Source organism: Xylocopa sonorina, chromosome 3 (genome assembly GCF_050948175.1).
Source record: "Xylocopa sonorina isolate GNS202 chromosome 3, iyXylSono1_principal, whole genome shotgun sequence".
Classification (NCBI taxonomy): domain Eukaryota; kingdom Metazoa; phylum Arthropoda; class Insecta; order Hymenoptera; family Apidae; genus Xylocopa; species Xylocopa sonorina.
In genome coordinates, this window is record NC_135195.1 from 14,617,964 (window position 1) to 14,634,343 (window position 16,380).

At 47.3% G+C, this 16,380-nt stretch overlaps 1 protein-coding gene across 4 annotated transcripts in view; it reads left to right on the top strand.

Moving 5' to 3' along the window:
• The window catches only part of Ten-a (Teneurin-a transmembrane protein), a 568,813-nt gene that overhangs the window by 161,094 nt on the left and 391,339 nt on the right, over positions 1 to 16,380 (top strand). For all 4 annotated transcript variants that reach the window (XM_076893038.1, XM_076893039.1, XM_076893040.1 and 1 more), the window contains exon 2: positions 6,738 to 6,773. The gene's annotated coding sequence lies outside the window, so the exon portion shown is untranslated. The remainder of the gene's footprint in view (positions 1 to 6,737; positions 6,774 to 16,380) is intronic.

A 16,380-nucleotide genomic window follows, 5' to 3' on the forward strand; every position in this document is an offset into this window, starting at 1 on the left:
CTTTATTATGTAAATACAGCACGGAAAGCGTAAAACGGAATAAACGAAAAGAACGCTTCGCAATGAATAACTCTTGTTACCCCCCGCCACGGTGGGAAATTCCTCCCGGCGTGTTTTTCTTCAGAAATAATGTTGCGAGATTAAAACCAGTAATTACAAAGCGGCCGCGTACTATCGCGGGCTTTATTGCTGCCCGCTCTAGGGACGTAGGCTCGGGTAGAAGAGGATTTTAACGCGCGTCGTTCTTTAGAAATAAGTTCAGCCGCGAGATTCCTCGCGCACTCGAAGGTGTAACTTTAAATAACTCTCGCCGACCATCCGTTCAGCCTGGAAGGGAACAAACGCGTGGCGAGATAAGTAAGAACAGCATTCGAGAAGAGAGCTAATTGAATCGGGGAACTGATTTCTAAGTGGATTAAGCCAAAGTTCACGCGACAATGTCGCGTTTAAACGGTTTGAAACGCGCGTAAAAATATTTTTACTCCCCGTTCTGAAGTATCATACGAACAATCCTGTTTCAACATCTCCTGGATGCACTCGAGCGAAATTTTCGCGGCGGCGGCGGCGGCGCGCTCGCGAGATGCCGCGAGAAAACTCGACGCGGCACTCCAAGCAGTTGGAAATGGCATTTATTAGCGCGCGCGAGAGCTACGTATCGCGTTCTCATAATCCTGTGGACGAATTACGAGGAAAGGTTGGAACGAGTTCCGCGTTCTGTTTCTGCCGCAGCCTGGAATCATCCACGCGACGACGAAACGTGTGCGCGCGTATATGTGAACACGCGTCCTCGAATCGTTGACATCTTGTTAGCGAATAGCCCCTCAGGCCTGTGCTGTTGCGACAAAACTCTGTCGATTATTCGCACGCTGCGACAGCCAATTTGCATCGGCACGGATACGCGTTCGAGGGATGAAAATGTGAAAAATGCACATTCGTGACTCTCCAACCTTCGCGCGAGTCTTTTACTAGTCCTGAAACTTTGCAAAAGTCTGTACGGTTAGTTCAAGTGCTTTCATTGATAATGTTCTCCAATGTGTCTTTGTAGAAGAAAATTCTTTCACTGTATAAGAAACGGGGTTTGAAGTAATTTTTGCGAGCGTGAAAGGGAATGCGTTATCAAAGTACCGCTCGTTTCTTAAGTGAGTTACAAAATATGCCATTTTTGTGACCCTCGTTTATAAAGGAAGCCATAAAATATTGAAATTTATCATTTCAGTGATGTACCATCGTTAGCTTCAGCAAGAAATTAATAAATTTAGTAGAAATTGTCGTAGCGTTGGCGTAAAAAGTATTACTGATAAAACTGCAGTGCCATGAATAATTTATTTGATATGCGGAAGGTTTCAAAGACGAAGGAAGATGGAATACGTATCACGGCCGGCGTAAATGCGCCTGACTATGAATGATCTTATACCCCTTCGTTTCTCCCTGGTTCTAGTCTGTCGATTGATCATGTAACTTCTTAATGCACACGTCGTGGTGGCACATCTCCAGATGGAAGATAATACTAATTATTCGACTCGGAAAAATCGCATCTCGCATTTAATTACCGCGACGTCCCTTCAATTTGTGACTCTGACAAATACCTCGGCAGCAGTAACGGTAGATTGATGGAGCTAGCAATGAATTTGAAATCGAAGCCAACTGAATGGGATTAAATCGCGAATAAAATACAAATGGAAAATGTCTCCAGCGTGGAATTGATCTCGTATCTGTTAAAAATGATTTAATAATAATAAAAGGTAATACACTCTGGTAACAAGATACGAAGCAATTCAGGTGCATTTCAATTTTTTTTTTTCCGAACGTCGAGGTTAAATAGCTCTTCGTAGAAACGTCCAAATGGAGTTCCGTTCGTTTTCCCGGCAAATAGTCAAGTAAAACATTGCCTCGATCTATTTTTACGAGATTTATATTACATTCCATCAAACGTACAGAGATTTCCTGTTGTTTAATATACACGTAGCGAAGGCATTTGTATCTCCATTTTTGCACCGGACACACCATCGGTTGGTTGTACGTTTAATTTTTTCGATATCGATTTTTTGCAGCCAGATTAAATCATCGTATTTCTGAACGATGGAACGTGGAACGTGTATGGAAATATTTGTTGTATCGGCTGTAATAATGTTACAAAAATACGCGAATATTTTTCACGAGAGATTTAGTTGATTTCGATCAGTCATTCACGAGTTGTGAATAACTTGTAAATCCTATTTTCCAGCGAATTTCAGATTTCCACAGCCGACGTGCGCTTGTCTGCACGGATGCCTGACCATCGATGCGTCCGTACTACTTGGAGTCTCGCTACTCGATCTAAAAAGACCCGCCATAATTTCCTGTTTATTAGCGCGTTTAGCTGAAACCTTCTACGGTGCACTATCGGTTTCGAAGGAGCAATTTCGACGAACGTACTCGCGAAACAAACGTGAGGGCGCGAAGAATTAGCGGGACAGTGAAACGCACGCGTCCCTCTCGTTAATCTGACTGCCGTGGGACTCAACGATATCCGTAACAGCCACTTCGCGGCGAGAGCCACGACATTGCGAATTTCTTGAACGTCTTTCGAGAACGCTGAAAGCGGCCGCCCAGCCCCGTCTCGCCCCTCGCCCCCTTCCGCCGGCGTTATATTTACGACAGAAAGAGAGAAAAAGGCAAAGGCTAAAAGAGAGGAAAAAGAAAGAAAGATTGCCCTTTGCGGGAAATGGGATACGTAAATAGCTTTATAGTTGGCGCACCGGAGAAGTCTGAAGTGCCGTGGAAAAGTCTTACTTTGCGTACTACGTTCAACGATACCGTCAAGTATCTACCCCCCGGTGGAACGGAGAGGAGAGCCAGCCAGAGGGGGGCGAGGTCGCTATTTATTTTAAAGCGCATTTCACGATGATTACGTATTTCGCGTAGACCGAGTCGCGATTTAAAAAACGATTACCCTGGACGACCGTAATAATCGATCGTTCTCCATCGAGCTTTCTGCCCGGACCTCTTTTTGCATTTCCGTTCTAGCTCTTCCATTATATATATCAATTTTTCCACCCCGTTCAGTCGCGTCGTACGCTCGGAACATTATTATTTTTGCACTGGAGTCGTTTAAAAGGCTCTTCGATTTAGAGAAATGAATTTTTTATTTCTCGACGGGTTCGGGGATTGGAAGTGCGCGGAACAACCGCGGGATTAATCTCCGCGGAGATAAAATTTAAAAACTTGTTTAATCTGTCCAGGACCAGCGACTTTCCTCCGCGTTTTCGACTTACCCTTTCGCGCGAGACATCGTGTCCTGCCAAACTGAACCTTAATTAGCGGAACACTTTGTACAACCAGGAACTTAACCACTTTATTAAGTTCTAAACGAGGATACCGTCTTAAATCAAATTTTCTTTACCTAAGGGAAAGTCAACCGCGTCATCGAGTCGAGCTCCGGAAACGGTCGACCGATTCCCGTGATTCAGTACCCCGGATACCTCGTTGTTTCTCGTCGTGTAACCCGAAATTACGTTTAGATAGCAAGAAAACAATATCCCAGAACTATCCTGGGCGTCGAGTTTCAAGGACTCGAGTCCGCGAAGCTGAGGAATCGTGCTAATCTACGACAAAGGCGTTCGTGGACGGAACACGTTGTCCAAGTCCGTTATCTTGCCGCTGCTTCCGAGTCTTTTCTTGCGGCCAAGGATACTTGCACGAAGAGAGCAATACGTTATCTCGCTGAAGAGATCCGAAGGAGCGATTGCTCGACGAGCAGCGAGCACCGCCCGAGTCCGAGCAATAATATCAACCTCCGTTCCTCGGGAACCAGACGCTTTTGATTCCAGAGAATTTCACTCGCACGTCGGACGTTTCCTTGTAACGCTCGAATTGGACGTTGGAGATTTTCGATATCGTAAAAATTGATTTATAGGATTTACAGGCGATGCCTCGTCGATTATTAAACGGAGGAGGCGGTGGTTTAATTGCGTTAAAAGATGATAGATCGAGGGCGGTAGGTCAATCCGTTATGATTTCGGCTGAAAGGTTCGGTGAATTCCGATAAGGTGGAAAAAGTAACCGATGGATTTAACGGCCGTGCGTTCTGTAATGGTGGAATATCGGTATCGGGTAATTCGTTTCCGTCTACTTCATATTTTACTCTGTTTGCCTTCCGTTTATGAGCTTCCCTTACCGAGAATCGAAACGCGAACTTCCCGACTTACTTTGCCCTTCCAATATCGTTAATAGATTCGTTACTTAACAGATAAGACCGGGGGCATCGAGTGATAATGGAGTTCACGGAACTTCCGTTATCCTTTACGCGCGGCAATGGCGTCGACGCTGGCCAACGCGGGAAAGGACGCGCGACGCGGACAGGGGGGAGAGGAAAAAACGGGATAGTGTGTAAAAAGAGCGGAGAATAAAAAAAAGGAAAGAGACGGATGGGAAATATCGTATGCGGGGCAACGGCGCGCTTTATAATGCGCGGTGTTTGCGTGTGCGTAAAATGGAACAAGGGACGCGGCGGTGCGGCGTGACGTATGGCCGCGTGCTTTTTATGCGTCTGCGGATGAATCAGTAAAGGCATTTTTTGGAACGCGAAGTGACGATAAATTATTGTCGCCACCAGCGCGCGAGATATGCGCGCGATAAATTCGACGGATAATCGTTCAGAATGGCGCCTGGCTGTGGAAGGAATTATCTTTCGGTTCTTCCGTTTCGCCGTCGTTTCCTTCGAATCGTCCAATCTTTACCACTTTATTCGCAGCAGCGTACACTTGAATCTCGATTTGCTCGGTTTAATAATTCGTCTCCGCGTGTCCGGAGTCACGGTACAGATCGTACGTAGCGGAATAATGAAAATGTAAAGTAACGATGCGATAATTAAAAAAATTAAAGAACGAAATCATGAACGATCTGAACTGGAACGTTAATCAAATGTTAACGAGACGGTCGTTCATCTTCTCCTGCTCACACGTAGCTCGCGTTAGCTCCCTTTTGATGGAAGACGAAGTAGTACGAGTCGGTAATAACGCGGCGTTCGATCATTCCAGAGTATAAAGCAACGTCTCAGAATGAGTCCACTCTCGTTATAGTTAACGAACCTTGAGACAGGCCGACGCAAACTGCCAGATTCTAATCTATAAAATTACTTTACAATTCAATGCGGGGTGAAATACACAAAGGGGACAATCTTAATTCTAACCGTTCCGAATGGATTCGCGGCAAACAGGCAATTAGAATAAAATTCGAACGAAGATTGGAAGCGTATTTTATAACACGTATCCAAGTGGATCGGGAATTGCATATAAATTGATTCATACCCAACCGAATAATTCTTTAATTCACGCAATTCGGATAGGTTATTCAATTTATCCGCGAGAATGCGAAGCCCGCGGAGCGACAGGAATAATTGATTTCCTGCCTTTTAATATCGAGTTACACCCGCGGCGCAAATTATACCTCAAATATAATAAACACAAGTTGCATCCGCGATGCAATTTCATTTCAATCCTAACTTCAGTTTCAATTTACCAAATCGAGGACTGCTAAACGAGTTATAATCCGCCGCGCCGCTCCAATAATAAACCATTTAATTATTTTACGAAATGGCTATTCGTTCGCTCGTATCGATATAATATAACGCGGAAAATTCTACGCGGAATATATAAAAACCGAGACAGACCGGTTTATAGCCCGGTTCGCAAACGTTCGACCAAACATCCAATTTCGTTTAACGACGAAAGCGCCGCTTGATTTACGCGTTTCACCTCTCGAAGGTAGCGGCGGGGAGGGCGCGACGCATGCAACATTCATCCCTTAATTCTGTTAATTACCGACACACTGGTTTTCGGGCTGGAAGTATCGCAAATTAAGTTACACCACGTAGCTGGAGAGTACGACGAACCTTCCCGCGGATGATGAGCACGCGTCCACTAACCTAGTTGCAACCTAAGCGACGTAGCCAGATTAGGCGCAATAAATTATACTCGGTCAGCTTTCAGCTGTGGCCTAATCTCTGGGATCGGCGCATTACCACCCCTCGACGTACGCGAAAAACACGTAAACGATCGTTGCACTCCGGTCTGAAATAAATCCATTATTAAAGATCGCACGAAATATCCACTCGGACGTTCGATATCTTTTTAATAAATTGTATTTGAGAGCGTGCCTAGTGTTTGCCTGCGGCACACGCTACGAAAAATGAAATGTCGTTTAATCTGCCGTTATTTGACGTCCTTTAGGTCGAAATGATATTGGACGTTCCTCGGTATTTTTTTATTAAATACCATTTTGCCATAACGGACATGGAGCCGGATTACGCTTAAATATATCCGAACAGAGACGCGCGATGAAAAATGTAATTCGGGATTTTATAAAATTGAAAACCTTTCAGGATTTCGCTAGCCCGCTATCGGGTATACAATTACCATTGTCGATAAGTCTGTAATATTCCAATTCCCTATAAAGGAGCGTACATCGAATACTGGAAAGGCTGGAAGATGAATTATTTGTAAACGTTTCAAGTTATCCTCTTTTGAATTTTAGAAGACACGTATAAACTTTCTGAAGTTCAAAAGTAAGACAGCTCTCGGTTATGTTCGCTTTTCTCTTCCAATATTCACTAACCTTCCTTAACTTCTATGAGCGCTTTGCGAGAGGAGTAGCGTTTGTTACTTCTCCTACGTTCTCGCGATTAAGCAAGAATCGAGGAACGAATTACCTCCCGTGAATTTTACACTAAAAATTGATGTATTTATTTTTTGTTGCAGAACGATCGCTGACATATCCAGCGGCAAAAATAATAGGTGAGTTAAATGTTATTTATAATCCCCCGCTAAAACAACAAGCCGCACGAACTCGCGTCGAAATTCGTGAAAGCGCTTCTGTTGTTTTAAGCTAAAATTCTACCGCGTCCTAACAAAAATATTCTACCAATAACATCGTTCTACAGCACGGAAGGAACACTTAAAATTCACACTGGTCTCCTTGCCACTTCATTATGAATCAAACCGATAGGTTTTCTAACTCGACGAAATCCAAATCTGTAATTGGTGAGAATATTTTGATCGTTCGCCGTGCCATTATTATAAATACAGAAACGAGCCGTTTGTTTTTTCGCATTTCGGAAACGAGAGAACCCATTGGACGCCGTGGCACGGCCCACCTGTTCGCTTACGCGGCCGACAAAAATCGCTTGACCATGGGGCGTTTATATTTTTTTTAGAGACGACTGGAAAGCCAGCGACCACTCTAGCGGAAAATCGAATATCGCTGATATCGCCAGCATTGCAGCTATCAACGTTGAACGATCAAAGCGCTTAGGTTACGCTAGCCGTGAAAAATCCCGTGATTCTGTCTGTGCAAGTTGACTAGTCGACGGACGTAAAATTAATACATGCTGATTAACCATTTATACGTGTAAATAGCACATTTTCCTGCGCTTCAATAAATTAATTGTTCATCGCCTAAAACAGGGTGTAAAATGAATCACAAGTTCTTATAAACACTTACCAACCTCACAACGGAGATTCACGGATCCAAATCGAATTTACCATTTCGTTTCAATAATAAGATTAGAACTCTCGAAATATCCGGCAATAATACCAATGGAACAGGGACTGAATCCAAAGTCTTGAATAAACTATCAGCTCTTACCTCTCCATATTTCTTTCAAGTTGCTCGCGGGGCTCGAGGCATGTAACAGGCGTTTGTTTTATTGCAAAGTGAACTTACGTTGCATGTCTTGCAGCCACCATCTTGCGGCCGCGTATAACTCTTCCAATTCTTTTACTGTCGCGTCTGACTGCAGTATCGCGCGCACATATTCCGGCTGAAGGGGAAGAATCGCGAAGTGGAACGCGTTAGATTGAATAGAAAATTATTTACCGACAAACACGGGTCGTCTGTCAATTTTTACCGGCGAAAGAAAACAAGGGGGGATGGAAGCATGAAAACGCGCGTAACACGCCAAGACCCCCGCGCAGATACCATAACGTTATTTACGGACCAGCGTCGGTCGGGTTTCAAAGGATTCCACGATCCTGTCGGTTTCTTGCGCCGCCGGTGTACGCGTTCCCGCACACAGCCGCCTTGAAATGGAGAACGCTCGTCGAAAATGGAGTACACGCGTGGTACACGGGTTTAATACCGCGAGTATACGGGCGGCATATCTTCGAAAGCAACACGAGCTTTCGATTGTCGGGGCGCGTTTACACGGCTGCGACATTTTGTCGCGGGCCGCACTCGAAATCCGCGAACGGGGTTGGATTCTAATGGGGCGACGCGCGCGAACGAACTCGAGGCCCGCTGACGGCGTCCCGCGCGCAATCTGCGCCTGTTCGCAGCCAAGTAAGCATATGTTCCCGTGTCGAGTACTCGTTTTCAACCGGATACGTATGTAGATACCGCGCACTTGGAACGCCGCATGGATATCGCGCGTTCTGTTAACCGTACGACATTTCCAGGCTACCACTCTAACGCGTTTTCCATACTCTTTAATATCTCAGCGTACCGTTTCGTGCTTCCGATATCATGCAAGAACCCACATCCGAAGAAAAAATCGTAGACGAGCAGTCAACGTCTCTTCTTACTTCTTATCGAAACCAAACGAACTGATCGAACGACGCGCACCCTGAAACAAAATCCTCCCCACGCATCCTCTGCCATCGTCTCCGTGTCTCACCCGGAAACCGTATCGCGTGCACTCGAGCACGAGGGCATCCTCGAACGCGGGACGTTCAGCGTCGGGTATAGATGTCAACGTTCCATCCGCTCTCGCCTTATCTTTTCAGTCCGTGGCACGAGCCCCTCCGTCTTTGTCCCATCCTTCCTTCCTTCCTTCCTTCCTTTCTCGCGGGGGCGGCAGAGGCCGCGCCGCCCCGGGGGCTGCACGTCGCAGCAGCTCGCAGCCCCGCTGTTTGTCCTCGACCGTGAGCCTTTGTGTTTGCGCAAGCCTCGCTTCTGTCCGCGTGTGCGGGGACCCAGGCCACGATCCACCCGGGCGTGTTTCGCGCCGCGGCCAGACTCACCCTCCGCGCTCGCCCTCTTCCTCTATTTATTTAGTTTTTACTGCCCGGCTTGCGGAGCCCGTGCACCGGCGAGATGCTTAATTACCGTGAGCTCCGCGCATCGTTGCCCGCCCTTTAAAAATATTTCCTCAAGAAGAAGCTGCGTCAGGATTTTTGCCCCGGGTCAGACGCGGCTGTTCGCTGGACGAGGCTGGGGCTGCGCGCGGGGGTGTCCTCGAAGCTAGAGTCCCACGATGGCGCTGTTCTCCGCCGCAGTAAATCATATTGTTCGTGTTTCGGGGCCACTGGAAGCTTCCTCGGCTTTCGAGGGACGAGTAATGAATAAAGGTCGATTCGAGCAGTTACTAAAGGGAATTGGAGACTTTGTAGTTACTTTATTCGGATTGAAAATGCACCAGGGTAAACTGGTTACTGGTCTAGGATGCGCGCAGGGTTGTTCTCGTGCGTACACGGCGTTCGATCGTTGCTCATATTTTAGTGAAAGGGATTTGAATATGGATCGAGACGAGAAATATATTTAGACAGTTCCGATTTGTCTTATTTTCATCGTCTTGTCGATACGTTAAGTCAGACTGGTGCCCGTAACAACTCGACGATAACAGTTTTGAATAATTTAACGTCTGAATTTAACCCCGGCTATGTTTGGACGAAGAGGATATCTGACAGACATAACATGTTGGAGTTCCCGAGCTTCTGAATATTCATTTAAATAGATAACCCGCCAATTAGCCGCGTATGCAATTGTCGGCGTATTCAAATATTTGTCAACATTTTACCGCCCCCTTTGTTTGCGCCCGCATTCCGTCCCGAGGTTAGCAGCCGTGATGCACCGACAACTTATAACGCAGGAATTCCTTTGGACACACACGCGCGCGCGTTAATTGCTCCAGCCTCGGAATCGTTCCTCTCTCTCTCTCTCTCTCTCTCTCTCTCTCTCTCTCTGAATTACCTACAAAGAGAAAATTAAATGCCATAATGTACACGCGCGTTTAAGACTAACCGTATCCTCTACCCTTTACCGTGCGCCGTGCAATGGACCGTTGCTCGAAACTATCATCGTGGAAAATCCGCAACTATCGTCCGCGTCAAACACCTACAGCCGCGCAGAGACCGGCTAGTGAAATTATTCGTTAAAACAATTACGAACAGTCAAGAGATCCAACTTTTCCCAGCGAAACCGCAACATCAACATTCACTCGGGGCTGCACGGCCCGAACAATCAACTGCGCCCCCATCCTACGGTCACACTTTCGGGCAAACAATAGCCCGTACAATTCCATACTCCGCATACATTATCGCTACTCCTCGTTAAAGAGTAATGGCTGGTCGATATTCGGTTGCAAATTTACAAATTTTCAGTCGCTATTCTGGGCAAACACATAACTCGACACCGTCTATCTCTCTCACCTCTAGGTCCGCTGGTACACCGCACATTTACCACTCGCACCGATACACGCACACCCTCCATCGAATAGATTACAAAACACTGTGCGCAGCATCGAAACCAGATTAATATCGCGGAATTATTTCAGTATGTCAACGAGGCAACGAAAATGAATCTTGCGAAAGAGACTCGCAGCTCGCGCAGCCCTCGTAGCGTACAAACATCCTCCCCAGTGGAAGAATAAAGAATGTCGCGTTTGAAGAATTCCAAGAGACATATTTTCACGCGTCCATTTCCAACCAATGTGAACGTAACGAAGACGCGTAGTCGCGTCCTAACAGTGGACGAGCTAAAATCGTAGCGACGCGTTAAAAAGTCGCGGGCAGCCAGCGGTAGGGTTGGGCGGCGAGGGTAGTTTTTGCAATTAGCGATATCAGCTGCGTAACCCGCCGCGTCTGTAACCGGCGGGTCCGTAATACGCGGCGTTGTTTATACTCGCCTTGCAAACGGCGTAGTCCCATGGCTGGCGTTTCGCCAAATTTCCACCGATCCCACCCCCGCCTCAGCCGCCGTTTCTCTCTTTTTTCCCCTTTTCCACCCCGTCCGTCGCGCGTGGGGCGGTTTTTCCGCGCGCCAGCGTACATACATCGACGCCCAGGGCCAGACGCGTTATCAAACGATTTATATCGGTGTTTTGCAAAATTTGTGGAGCCGCCGGTTGCGAGTGGCGCGGCGTGCAGCGGGTGGCGCGGATAACGAGGCGGCCAGTGCATCGGGCCAAAAAGGTATCGGGACGGTGTATTATCGGTGTTTAATCTAGGCCCGTCCCCCTCCGTTTGACCACCCTTCCACGCCCCCCTTCGTTCGATCCTGTGCGCGGCTCGACTCGAACGAAACGATTATTCTTTAACACGGTAAAAAGTGGCGCTCGTGATATCGCCGTGACTGGGCTAAAATGTGGCCACTGCAGTTCGGCGTCGCTTCGAGGGGGTGGGAATTTTAGCAGTGGAAGGAGGAAACGATGGAAGCTGGTCGATACACGCGGATGATCTGTGATTAACTGTGAGTTGGTGTCGTTAGATTTGACTGGGCTAGTCGCGTGTAATTTTCGAGTTGTTCATAGTTGACGCTATTGAATTTCGATAAATGAAATGTAAAGAACGCATGGGATTCCGTAGAACTGGAGTCCCTCAAATCCCCGCGAAAGTAATAGCGGAACAAAATAGAACTTCAGCGGGCTAACGTAGGATTAACGAGCGCTTTCGAACGTACACGCGTCTTATTGTCAGGCTAGGTTAGTGGTTGTGGTTGCAGAGGGATTGCGTTCGTAGAATATGTTAGCGTTGCGTCTTCGGTTAGCAACAGTTGTATCGTTGAGCTCGATAAAGATGGATAGCGTGAAAGCAGTGAAAGCGAAGAAGCGAACCAACGCGATTTGGAAACGAATTTTTCCGCGAATTATCGAAAACAAAAAATGTAAACCGTGAACAAGGGAATAAAAGACACGCGAGACTACAAACGAAATGCAGCGCAGCCATGAAACGCGCATGGAACCAACGCTCTGTTCCCAACGCGAGAACAAAAATGTAAATTCGTTCGACCGATAAATAGGTCACGATTTCCTCGGCAAAAATTCGAACTTTCACGCAGCTCGTTCGAAAAGAGGAGAAAAAAAAAGCTGTATATCTCTGCGGTACGCGGAGGGAGCGCGGGAAAAATGTAATTCAAAATTTAAAAGGGTCCCTCCTGAAGGAATTCCACCTTGAAGCGATCGCGTTCTTTGAAAGGACGCGTGCAACGAGAAAGGGAGAGACGCGTTCAGAAAAGCGACACGCTGACACGGTCGAGCGGCGGAAAGTCGGAGCTTTTAAAAGGCAAGCTGGCACCGCGGTATCGCCGCCCCACGAGGGAAGCTCATCGAATGAAAATCTGATAGCCGCGCGACTCACCGACGAGGCAGCCTGGCTCGAGAAAATTCCAGCCAGTTCAGGGGCAATCGCATAAAGGAGCGCAGCCGGCGAAGGCATTCCGAGATTCTTCGGGGATTCCCAGGCAAGCAGCGCGGCCGGGCGAACAAAGAGCGGAATAAGCTGAAATAATTGGCAATTAGAAAACCGAGCCGGATATTAACATTATCTCTTGGACCGCGTCGTTCCGACGTCGGCCGCGCGCGGCCCCGTTTCTTTTCCGGTACGCGCGTTCGTTCGCCGCGGGAATCTCGGGGGCAGACGCCAGTTACCGAGCGCGTTCTCTCCTGATAACGGTGGAACGGCCGCGAGATAAAGGATATTGTCTCGCGGCCGAGGAGAAACTGGGACCGCGCCGTTCTCCCTTTGAGCAATTATCGTTCCGAGCCTGGAGACAACCGCGTCCCGACGCCTGAACGACGCAGCGCGCCGCTCGAGGATCCGCGAGGTTTCCGGGTTAAGGCTCGGCACCCTCGCGGGACGGATATTAAAGACGCGTCGCGGAATGGTGGCCCCGCGCTCGGCTTCAAATGGCCTAATTAGGGGGATTTTCTATCGCGCAACGAGGTGGCGGTTACCCTGAACACGGTTCGGATGGTTGCTCCGTGAGATATGACCGCGGATTTTAAACCACTCGCGGAAGCGAGATTCTCGCTGGCGAGGCTGGTGTCTTTAAGAGCGGAGATACTTCGAGCGGAATTGTTCTTCTTTCTTTTTTAACACTTAAAAGTGGGATTTTGTACGGGTATAAATGTATATTACGTTTGTTAATCAGCAAAGATACGTGTGTATTCTGATACTTATTCAGCAAAAAAGAACGAATCTGGACGAGCCATTCTTTTAATCTCGCGTCTTAAACGCGGTTAAATTTAAGGGATACCATAAACGCGGCCCTTCTTCTCTCGCGCACGGCGTGTCTTTCCATCCCCATGGGTCCACGGGATCCTTCATCAGCCTTTTAACCGGGATTCGTTCCGCAGTTTTTATACACCGCTGCGGTTCGCTCCCTCTTCCCGGTTCGATCCCTTAGGCACGTAATCTCGAGCCCCTCGACCCAGCTACCCGCCGCCGGAGCCCCCGATTAAATTATAACGTATTTATTAAATTCGTCTCGGTTTAACTTCGATAAATATTCACACGGGGCTGGAGACAAAGGGGCGATTAAATGGCGGGACGAAAAAAAGTTCATTCTGGCCTCTGTCGGGTGTGCAGAATTGCTGACAGGTAAGGATGAGAGCGTGATGGAATATCTCACGATCGATGAGAAGAAATCGAGGCGTTTCTTAATTAACTCGAATATTTCGAAATCGAAATATCAGTGACGTGTTTTTTTTTTAAGGGCACGAAAGAGAAGGTCTCAGGTACCATCGATTGTTTTCGCTCGCACGTTCGAATCGGCAACGCGATCCCATCTTTCGCCACGCGATTAATAATGCATAAAGAACGAAGTGTTTGCGAATCGTCGTCCCACCGACCGGCCTGGTCACCGTTGGATCGCAAGAAGCACGTTCGTATTAATTAGACGCCGGCTAATGGGAATTAAATGGACGCGAATCGAGGGCCGTAAGAAGCACCAAGGAGAATTACTCGAAGGACACTCGGCGATTTCATTGCCGATCCGATGCGAGCTCGCGATCTTTAGGTCTCCTCGATGGGCTCGGTCAATATTTAAGGGACCAGACAGAGGTTCGTCCAAAGAATCCTTCGAATTAATACGGGAGGATTGCTTCGATTCGTCCTGACGACTCGTGGCTCGATTTAATCGAGGAGAATTAAAATAGCCATATTCTTTTCGAGATCTTGATGTTTGCACACTACCCTGTAGTTGACGTAACATTCTGTCGGAAAATAAGGACGAATGGTTGGCAACATCTTCTCCTGTCAATAAGTAATCGCATCTTCAGTCTAGATATAGTAAAAGTCGACTGAAAAAAGAGTGGAAAAATGCAGATAAAATGTAGGAGTACTCCGTGTTTCATTAATACGTTGAAGAAATTTGTTTATTGGTGCGAAAGAGATAGTACGAATTAATTTCTTATCGTTCCCTAAACGCAGCAACAGAGTCGGGCAACTCAACGGGTTGTAGGTGCGCGCGTGAAATTAGGGTCAAGACCGACGTGCTACGCGACGACCACATTTACCGGAGCAGAGTGCGGTATTTACGAGGCACTTGAAATTACTCGTGGTATTCATAGACACTGGTTGACTGAACTCGCGACAAATCAGAAATTATATTAAATAATCCCGCATGGTTGAATCCACGTTGCTCGGATCGAATTTTACCATTTTAAAATCGCCCTTTATCGCAGCAATTGGCCAAGAGACGCTGAGTTAAAATACGATTATGAGAATAGATTTGAAAGCTTCAGGCTCGAATATAGAGAATTACTTTTGTCTGCTCTTTCGACAGCTGTTCAAAAATAACTTCGAAGTGGGATTGGCGTAGAAAATCAAGTTTTTTCGAAACGCCTTAAAATGCAGTGACGTCTCAAGGGTCTCGTTTATCAAGGGAGACTGTTAATCGTAATGCCACCGCATCGTCCAACGCATCTCGAAACCAACCGCTTTGTACACGTACCCTGGTACCCAATAAAAGCCTACACCTATTAAAACAGCAATTTACCCGAAACCTCCATCATCCGATTCTCGCAATCTGTGCCAAGGCTCGTAAAAAAAGAGAAACACGTTCTTCCCGCGTCTATTCTGCTCACGGATAAAGCAGAACAGCAGCCTTCCGTTCTCGGAGGGGAGAAACCGCAACGGGAGCTGCACAGTTTTTTTCCCTTCGACCTCGTTGAAACGAGGAACGCGCGATTTATTATCTCGCTGCGGAGAGACGTCCACTCGCGAATGAATTGCTCGGTTACAAGTTTTTCGTAAGGCCATCCGGGAACAAAGCTCGACTATAGATTTCGCGATCGGATGGAGAACGGAATTAACGACTGGCCGGAGTTTTTTTCCCTCCCTGCGCCGTTCCGTCTTGTCCCTCGAAATAACATCGTCGCGCGGTACCGGTATCGAGCACCGCTAGAAAAATAGACAGAGACAGAGGGTCCGACGAGAAACGCTGGGATCGTGGATCGAGTCTGAAAATCTGAATTAAGCTTCCCTTGTCCCTTATTTATTTAACTAAAACGAGTATCACTTTTTCTCATTTCCCTCTCTTCCGTTCTCACCCATTCGCGGCCCCTCGAGAAGCAACGCGCTTCAAGTTTCGTCCCCAAAGACTCGAATGTCATCGAGTCAGCCGACTTTTGGATACTCAAGACATCATAAAAGTCACATAAGAGACCCGACTCGCATACCGAAAGCGATCTTCCCGGACTCGATCCACCAGCTGAGGGCATAACCGGACCATACTCGGATTCGATCCATTGTCGTCCGGCGGATAATCGAGGAAAATATAGAGCTGCCCCCAAGATAGGGGAGAAAAGAGGATATTGGGGAAGAAAGGGCGAGATAGTGGCGCGAACCGTGGGACTCGACGAGAGACTCGGACGTGTTCGAGCGTTATCAGAGCGCGGTGATCGTCGTACGTCGCTGGAATACGAACGGAAAAGGAACCTGGTCCTGTTTCGGCGCTTCCGTTCGCCTCCTCCGAGGCATTGTTACGGCATCGAAGGAACGAGTGTCGCGACGGAGGGCGCGCATCCGAGAGATTGATGAGACGTAATATTAAAAAGCTTCCTTGGGATACAGGGGTGTCGTTGGAGTCGAGCGGTAGCTTCCGTGTAGTTGTTCGAGACCCAGGAGGAGAGTGGAGTCGACGAAATGGAAGGTTTGATGTAAGGTTATGTGAGACTGATCGTAGGATAGATGGCGCATGCTGGACGAAACTTGAGGGACGCGATGTTTCTTGGAATAAATCGCGAGAAAAGGGATGAAGGAGGAGAGTATTAGAAACAGATGCGTCTTCGAGATTGTTTGTGGGTATTGATAACGAGATTATGGATGGTTTATTTAAGGGATGAAATTTAGAGTTACTTCGTTAATTACGTACACTTCGATCGATATCGTTATAGCAATATGGCTA